Raw genomic sequence first — 8058 nt, forward strand, 5'->3', positions numbered from 1 at the left:
TCTGAATTCTAGTGTACAAGTAGCTTAGGTTCAAGTTGAGAGTCAGGACTGCATATTTCTGGTTCTTAAAAGCTTTTAATTTGAAGAAGATGAAATGCATATATCATACTAAGGCAAAAGGATTCACAACAGGTTTGTTTTGTTGACAAAGCACTTGTTCAACATAGCCCAAGGGTAAATGCCAATACACCTTTAAAATGGAGTGGGGGAATTAGAAATAAATTTGAACATCCCTGACATAAAGCTTTTATCTCATATCCTGGCTCTTACCAGCTGAGTAACCAGAGGCAAGTTACATAATCTCTTTGAGCCTTCATTTTCCTCATCCTGAAGTGGAGACAGTATCAATCCCATTCCCATTACCTGCAGTCCCCTCATTTAAGAAATATATGAGATAAGGGGCGCCTGGGTGGCTCAGTTGGTTAAGCAACTGCCTTCGGCTCAGGTCATGATCCTGGAGTCCCGGGATCGAGTCCCACATCGGGCTCCCTGCTGAGCAGGGAGTCTGCTTCTCCCTCTGACCCTCTTCCCTCTCGAGCTCTCTGGCTCTCATTCTCTCTGGCTCTCATTCTCTCTCTCAAATAAATAAATAAAATCTTTAAAAAAAAAGAAAGAAAGAAATATATGAGATAATATTTGTAACTAGTACAGTGTACAAAATAAGGAATCAGTGAATGTTAGCTCTTCTCCTTGCCACCTCCCGCCCCCCCACACACACACTCACTCTCTCTCTCTCTCTCTCTCTCTCTCTCTCTCTCTCTCTCTCTCTGCTTCTTTCCTTTTCCTTATCCAAGAAATATAGAGACATGTAGCCTAAGAGCCTGGACCTGCAACTTCAGATGCAACAGAAGAAGTAGCCAACCTCACCCAGGAACAACAAGGGATGGAGCAGGAATGAGATGACGGACAGTGTGAGCACCAGGATGAAATGTAAGGACACCAGGCTCCAAAGGAGTGACTGCAACCACAAACCATAGGTCAGTGCTCACAGGTGCTTGGTAGGGGAGGGTGGTTTATGATTTTTTTTTACCCAGATGGAATGAAACACTAATAAAATTTTTTCCCCAAAAAAACTAAGTTTATATCTGTGCACGTAGTATATTTACTTGCCTTTTTATTTAAAGAAAGCCAGTATCTTTTATAAAATGTTAACAAAATAATAAGAATATTCAGTAGTGAGAGAAACATGTAGCATTTTAGCACGGCATCATACAAAACAACGCAACCTTTAATCAGAAGCACTTTATCTAGATGTATGTAGAAGCCAGCAAGTAATTATCCAATATGAATAGGAGAGGGAAAAGTTTTAATACCATACCTTCCTTATTTCCCATTCTCCCCAGTGCACCTTAAAAAAAAAAAAAAAAAGCAGACTTTTTTTTTTTTTTTTTTTTTTAAATAAATAAAGCCAGAAGCTTCCCCCCACCCACCTGCTCCCAAGTCTCTTGCTAGGTAACAGCGAGGCATTAACTCAGAGGGGAGGCTGCCACCTACTGGGCCACCACTAACATCCGTCAACATTTTCTGTGGGCTCTTCAAGGTCTCCCAGCTTAAAATCCGGACTTGGCCTGAAGCTGCTTCGTTAGTGACAGTGATAAAATCATAACCCAAGATACTACTATACAGAAACTTAAAAGCTACAGCATGAATTAATCATAGGACAACCTCTTGCAAACTTCACAGCAACACTTTTGCTTTAAGCATCAGAGAGCCTGCATTTTCAAAGGGGAGGGGAAAAAAAGCCCTTTCTCTCTGAATTTCTGTTGTTTTCTCTAAGGACAAAGTGCTTTAATAGTTGGTAAGTGCTGCTAATTGCTCCCTAGACAGCCCTAATCTGGCCATTTCCTCTCTGCCTTTTACTCTATAAATCCTTCAGAAGACTAATATATTGGTTTAGTATTCCTCAAAAGTACCCCCTTTGATTGGACTGGTTTCCATGTTTACAAATAGTTTCTCTATACCCACCATTTGAAAGAGCCTATTGTTAGAAAATCTTTTATTACTGATGCTCGGACCAACTCCACGCTTATCACATCCCCAAGATCAACCACCAAACCCTCTCCTTTTTCTTTTTTCCTCTCTCTCTTTTTTTGAGAACACACCACCTTGAACTCAAAACAAGCAGAAAATCTGAGTTTTCTGCCTCCAACCAGTTCTATGCCTTAGGACAAATCACTGTGCCTCAGATTCTTCATTCACGAAGTAGGAAAAAGAAACCTACTCTAATAATAATAATGGCTACACTTAATAGGTACACAGCTCACAGCTCTGTCACCATGGAGCACTTTCTCCCAGAACCCCGCCCGTGAGGTAAGAATCATCACCCTAAAGAAGAGCGTGATTACCAAGGTCAACCATGGAGTAGAGGAGGTAGAATTCACACTCAGAGCTTCCAATCTGTGGGAACTATTCCTGCTCGCTCCTGTGATTGCTCTTGAGCAAGAGAGGGACTCAGATAAGTGAATGCACTCAATAAGGATAAAGATATGCAAATTCACATTCCAGAAAGAACAAATACTATCCTTTGAGCCGATAACTTGGGAAAACTGGCCCCCAACAAATACTTAGTACTCTAGATGAAAAAATATTTGCCTGTAAGACCAGGCAAGCAAGATGGATGGAAGGATGGACAGGTAGGTAGATGGAGAGATCGATGAGAAAGAGCTCTTCTGTTTATGACTCCTCTTTCAGAAAGTTTGCCGGTTATTCAAAAGGAACATTATTCTGGTTCTTTTTCATTTCCGGCTTTTTTCCCCTGCATGTTTGCAGATTGCTTAATTACTTCATTGGGCTTTGGAACTCATACATTACAGATACATGATCATCCAAGTCATTACCTGCATATTTTCATTAAGAATAATTATAGCTCTTACCACCACTGCCCATGTACTTATGTCCTGCAGGCCTGGGCACACTGAAGTAATCATCTTTTGAAAATGATCTTGATGGGCGGGTGTTGTGTGCACAATCAGTAATAAGCAAGATGAGGTGGGAAGACTTCCATCTCTTCCATTATTGAGTGGTTCAAAAATCACATTCCCCTTATGTCATCACAGTGCCATGCAGGACGCCGGGCTGGTTTACGTTCTCCTGAAAAGTGAGTTAGCACTAAATGCAGAGACAAGACCCAGGGGATGCTGGATTGTATCTGCCTTTCCATGGATTATCTTTCTGAGCATGTACACATCACCCATTTCCTGGCCCAATTTCATTGTCTACAAAATGGGATTTATAAGATGCTTTAAAAACCTCTGATCATCAGATTTGAGATGGCACAGTCTTATAGGTGGCAAGATAGCTTTTTATACTGATTAAGAGCCCAAGTTGCGGAATAATGGCTCTTCCACTTTATCCACTCTATAACCTTGGGCATGTTACTTAACCTCTTGGAGCCTCAGTTTCTGCATCTGTAAAGAGAACACAGTGGTAGTCCGTGACCCTTAGAGATTCGGTGAGAGCCCACTAGTAAAACGCTTCAAGGGACAGGTGAAAGTCCTGTGAATGTTTCCTCTATTATCAGCAGGTCCAAACCGAAGGAGTCTGGGGTCTGTTCAACAAAGCTCAGGCAACACATCTAAATTAAAAACTATAATTGCCTGCCAGATAATAGTCCTAAGACATTGTGAAGGGGTCACATATTATTTTAATCAGTGAATCATGAAGGGGTTCAGTTTCAAAGGTAGGAGAGAGACAAGCTAGCAGATGTTTGAAAAAAAATATTAGATTATAACCAAGAAAAAGCTGTTTAAATAAATGGTTAGTAAATAATCTACAACTGGTTTCTTGAAGAGTTCATCAATTATTCTTAAACTTTTTTTTAAAAAAATCTTTTTTATTTTCAATACAGCTGCAAAGTATTCACTGTTTTTTTTAGATTTTAAAGACGCACTGAAAAGCCTCCATTAAAATTGCCTATTGCCACCTAGAAAAGGTTAGTATTTTTGTAAATCGTTCCACTAGCTCTCGCCCATGGTCTCTCTCGTATTACACTCCCCATATCCAATAAATAATGTGGTTCTGTATACATCCTTCTCTACATATTGCTCTTTCTACTTAGCTATGTATTGTAAACAACTTTTTATATCACTTAATATTCTTTTCATTTTCTTAATGGTTAGGTGACTCTCTCTTCAGTTAATGTAATTTATTTAACCAGGCCTCAGTTGTGGGTTATTTTGGTTTGTTCCCAAATGGTTGTCATGAACAACCATGTAGCTAAGTCTTTGGATAAATTTCTAGAAGTGCGCTTGCTAGATCAATGAAAATACACTTTTTTTAAACAAACAGTTGTTTTTTTAAATTCCCATATTTTTAACTTGATTTGTACACATAGACCATCATCTTTATTTATTTATATATATTTTTTGAAGTGTGAACACAGTCCTCCACCTCAAATTATGCAGTTGAGTTTCCCACAGTTGGGGAAACGGCAGAGGTCAGCATCCCTTTTGTGCAATGGATAAGCCTCGCCCTGAGAAGACCACCTTCGTGATGATGGTATCTCTCTTGCCAGGTAAGTATGACACATCCTCTTCTTAACTAGAATTTGGTGTCCCCACTGGAAAAAAATGTCTGTGTTTCTTCTGGGACAGACTGTCTTTGAAGCACGTTCTGCTGACACTCCTCGGTGGTGCTGTAAGTAGCAAATGGCCAAGGGTTCTGAGCACAGTGTCTACCTGGGTCCCAGTAGACTAAACATGTCATATTTATAACCTTCTTAACTGTGCTTCCATAAGCTGGGGACAGCAGAAACTTGAGTGTCCCAGCCAATATGCCCAGCTGAATAAGATTATCTAAGTGTCTGGGTCTCTTGGTTTTCTGGGACACATTTGGAGTCACTGAGGTGAGTAGGCTGCTGTGTAAAACTGTCTGTTCAGAAACTTCAACCACTTTTTTAAAGTGATTTGAAATATAAGCTCGCATGTGCACAGAATATCTCTAGAAGGATACACAAGCAACTGGGGACAACGTTTGCCTCCGGCTAGGGAAAGTGAAAGGGAACACAGCTGGGTGAGAGACTTCCTTTACCCTGGATTCTTTGCACAGTTCTAATTACTTGCCATGTGCATGGCTTCAAAAAGAGAAATTTTTAAGCAAGAAAGATTAAGCCAAAAGAAACAAGTATGCATGTAGATGTTTTCTCTTGGTGAGCTACCAGATAAGTAAAACATAAGCCAGACAAGGTACTTGAATGATTTTACAAAAAAGCGTATGAAGAGTTCAGTATTTAAGAATGCAAAGTCTGGAGCCAGACTGCTTGGGCCCATAACACAGCTGTGTCACTTTCTAGCTATGACATCTTAGACAATTACTAAGCCCCTCTGTCCCTCAGTGTGCTCATCCATAAAATGGGGCTAAATGTACTACCCACTTCACAGTTACTTGTATTCAATGAGCAAATACATAAAAGCCCTCAGAAAAGTAACTAGCACACAGCACGTGGTCATTATATATTAGCTATCATTACTGCTATGGTTGTTGCCATTATTCTTCACTCGATTTTTACAATGTTACAACCACAATAGCAAAGAGCCTTCCCTACGATTTGTAGACTTTGAAAATTAAAGGAGTAATTTTCCTGGGGCACCTGGGTGGCTCAGTCTGTTAAGCATCAGGCTTTTGATTTCGGCTCAGGTCATGATCTCAGGGTGGTGAGATCGAGACCCGTGACGGGCTCTGCACTAGGTGTGGAGCCTGTTTGGGATTCCCTCTCTCCCTCTCCCTCTTCCCCTCCGCCCCCCCCAAAAAAGAAAAGCAATTTTACTGCAAGTGTCTGATTTTATGTTATTTACAACTATGCAGATAGTCGGGGGTGGAAAGGTGGGGGAGAGGTGCAAAACTGCCTTTTAGTTAATAGTGATTCCGGATTTGAGAATTGCCACAGTCTTTGCAAGAGTAAGTGACCCAAACCATTTGGGGAGTTTGGTTTTTGTTTTCTTTGTGTGTCAATATGATTTTGTTTCTCTCTTCTTTTGAGCATGGGTGGGGTGCAGGGGAGGAAGAGACAATGGTTAAGCAACAAACCCTAAAGTTGCAGTACCCGTTTAACGTGACTGCCCCTTAAACAACTGTGTATTTAAGAAGCACATATTTTTACATTTTAATTCCAGTATAATTAACATAGTTATATTAGTTTTGGGTGTACAATAGAGTAATTCAACAATTCTGTATCTTACACTGTGCTTATCACAGTAAGTGTACTCTTAAGGAAGCACATGTTTTGAAATCAGTATTTGCCTAAGGAAACCATTCACAAGATAGGAAGGCATTAAAGATTCCTGAAAACATTCTGATCCCACCTACTGTGCATAATGTGCTCAGTCATTGGAAAGGTATTGCTGGCAAAGCAGATGATATGGTGACAGGGACAAGTAGACTCTGCTGTCACACAAGCCCGGATACATTCTTTTGCCCAATATTTTACTGAACATGATACACAGAGTGCTGTTATTATGCCTGTTTTATGGGTGACCCCTGCTGCCTTATTTCAATGTGGCTCTTCCCAAGCTGCCAGTGTCACTGGAGTGCGATCTCTCCTCCAGGATTTTAGGTTCAGGCCACCCCCAAACCAGGTCAACATATTTAATTAATGAGAGCACAGCAGATGCTAGTTATAAGGACTCTTTTCTGAGGCCTTAGCAGATTCGGTGCTGCGCCTCACACACAATAAGCATTTGCTAAGTGAATCCCCAAATTCATCATGGGGCTATAACACAATATTGTCCCCAGAAACACAGGACTATCTCAAGCGCCCTGGATCCATCAGACCTTCAGGCATAAAAAGGCTGTGTTGTTTGGTCCAGAGTTCCTCCCTTCTCTGCTTCTTTGACTGCCAAAGGTGATTCAAATAGGGCAAAAGGTCAAAATTGGATCCAAACAATCAAGTCTAGTTAGAAAACATTTTCATTGCATAAGTGCAGGTTGTGTTAAGCTTAGAATTATGATTCCCAGTACTCCCTATGATAATACCTTTAAAAACAAACCGCAAATTGGCTTGTTTAATTTTACTAAATTATTCAAAATCCAAGAAGTGTGAAAAAGTGGATCCCATGATGAATGATCTGATAGTCTAAAAATGGAGACAAATGTTGAAACTAATAATACATTGTATGTTGTTATATTTCAATAAAGATTAAAAGTAAAAACAGAGACAAATATCTATCCTGCTCTCCTTCGATGACACGGACAGCATCCAGCTTGCCTGGTCATTATAGTAGGAAGCAATGAGCAAAGATACCACGGAGCTCAGCATTCCCCTACAGATTAGACATTTTCTTTGAACAGTGATAGAACTGCACAACATAATTTTAAAGAAAGAACATTTAGAATGTTATATACTTTTTGAATAAAAATTGAGCAAACTATACTTAAACCTCCTAACTTAGAATTTGTCAAGACACCAGATCCAGACATTTCAAAAGCAATATGAGAGTGAAACACAAAGACACTGATGGATACAGATTAACCGATGGGATAATGTGCTTGTCTCCTCAGTGGCCACAAACCACATGGCATTACCATTGTTACATTTCTGCCATATACAGGGAACAGCTAAGTTCGTGGGATGCAATCTGTCTCGATGATATTAAGGCTGAGATGGCCCTTTGGGGTTTGTAGGCATTTTAATTATAGTACATGTTTTTATAATTTTAACTGAGGTTATTGTATAAACATTTTTAATGCATCCTCATTATTAGGCTAAGGAAAGAAATCTATTTCTGCCAACAGAGAGCAAATAAATCTTCACTATCTCTTTGGTCCACTAGTTTATGTTTAGAGCACCACACCTTTACTGAAAAGCTGTTGGAGACATATGCTCTCATTATTATCCTGCAGTGATTTATCACTTAACTCTGAAACAGGCAATATATCCAACTTACCCACTAACTGGTGTCCTATTCCAATTACCATTAATTAACACAAAATATGTTACTTTTACACAAAGCATTATTTTTAAAATCCTATGCTTTGAACTGCCAACAAATATTTACACATTTCTTTAGCGAATATTTATTGAAAACCTATTATGTGCCCAACACTGTGTTACTCGGTATTTTT

General features: G+C 39.7%; 1 non-coding gene across 1 annotated transcript; it reads right to left on the reverse strand.

Annotated features, from left to right (window-relative positions):
* Nucleotides 1-4365: 4365 nt before the first annotated feature.
* LOC114225995 (U1 spliceosomal RNA) lies at nt 4366-4521 on the reverse strand. Its single transcript, XR_003612656.1, has one exon. It is a non-coding gene; the product is annotated as a U1 spliceosomal RNA (small nuclear RNA).
* Between the last annotated feature and the right edge of the window lie 3537 nt (nt 4522-8058).

Source organism: Eumetopias jubatus, unplaced genomic scaffold, assembly GCF_037043125.1.
Source record: "Eumetopias jubatus isolate StellerSeaLion01/CBP00866 unplaced genomic scaffold, mEumJub1_p1.0 scaffold_3, whole genome shotgun sequence".
NCBI lineage: Eukaryota > Metazoa > Chordata > Mammalia > Carnivora > Otariidae > Eumetopias > Eumetopias jubatus.